This window comes from Amblyomma maculatum, chromosome 2 (assembly GCF_055883805.1).
Source record: "Amblyomma maculatum isolate TAMU_Amacu chromosome 2, ASM5588380v1, whole genome shotgun sequence".
In the NCBI taxonomy this organism is placed as follows: Eukaryota; Metazoa; Arthropoda; class Arachnida; order Ixodida; family Ixodidae; genus Amblyomma; species Amblyomma maculatum.
Genome location: NC_139345.1, coordinates 8,920,393 through 8,921,875, shown reverse-complemented (window position 1 = coordinate 8,921,875; position 1,483 = coordinate 8,920,393).

Genomic DNA, 1,483 nt, shown 5'->3' with positions numbered 1-1,483 from the left:
GCTCTCGGAGTGAAGTCAAAGGAAAAAAGGCCAATGACGCGCTCTTTGTCTTTGGAGGCCCGTGCACTCATCCTCCGCCTCCGCCATTGCGCCCGCTGCTCTGTAGGCCCCTTAATGCTCGATCCGCGCATTTGTTTGGCTCCCATTAATCCTTAAATTGATGTGGAGTGCTCCGCCCGAGATTTCGGCTCAGCCGTTTCCTCCTGCGTCGTGCGCCGTCTTGGCTCTGGTTGCTCTAGCCACGCTCTCTCTCTTCTCCTTCTTTACTGGAGGCGAAGGCTGTAGGGAAGTGCCCGGAATAAAAGAAATAATGGTCTTACGAAACGCTCAGAACACCTGACTTAGCCGTCAGCATTACAGAGAGAGGCGGTACCCGTTTTTGGTATCAGGTGAAAATCTGGCGGGAAGGTGCACCGATAGCATCTCCGGTTTGAAAGTTGCGGACAAAAACCAGTAGAAGGGATATTCCTTTTCAAGCATGCGCGACTAGTCTTAGCATCCTGTTCGGCGTACTGTATGCGGTGTGGGAAGTTCGATAAAGGTACGAGCGACGTTTTATTTATTATTTTTTTACGGGACTGAGTGCAGAGGGTTTACATTGATATGAAATTTCATAACGTCATATTTCTCGAAGGATTACTTTTCGTAGTTTCCTGTATATTAGATGTCTTTGCCGCGATGGACTATCTGCTTTTACAGCGCCCCTTGATAATAGCACTTACAGCGAACAACACTGGTGAACTGCTTGTCAGACGCGAAGCTTGAATTAAAAAAAATATATATTCCTTTATGTGAAGAAGAATCCTCAGTACTATGGCATCACATACGGGACGTAAGGCGTACGAGAGGAAACAGCACGAATCTGAACCTTCTGAAAAGTGACGTTGCTCTTCCTACTTGTGCAATTGCAAATTTGGCGACAAACTCTGCGCAGACACATGCGCACTGTGTCTGTAGTGTGTATGAAGGAAGGTGAGCTAATTATGCCTTTAAATGAAAACAGCACAACGTTTTCAGAGGGCATAAATATGGTTCCCACCACTTATTGTTTTTAATGACTTTGTCTTTATCTCGTTGAGACTCGATCATTCCTTACGTCTGTACTTTTTAAGTGATGTTCAATTGCTAGGTAACAATGAAAGCCCCAGGCTTAAGCCACGGGGTCGAACCAGGTGAGAAAGTATTTTCCCTCACCATAATAACGAGTATGTCTTTCTAGAACCAGAGTAGTCGGGCCTGCTTCATATCATTTTTTCAGGCGACGGGACTCAATCTGAACGCACAGTCCTAATTTCAGGTTCATTCCCGATAACATGATTCTCTGTTCCGTGCGGAATATAGTGCCACAGGCGTCGACAACTGTCTTATATTTACGGAAACAATAATCCGCTAATAAGCCAGCACATTTCACAAAGTGCGACGAGGATGCAAAGGCAACTCGGGCTTGCCTGTCGTACTGGACGCTGTTGGGCTCTCGACACGC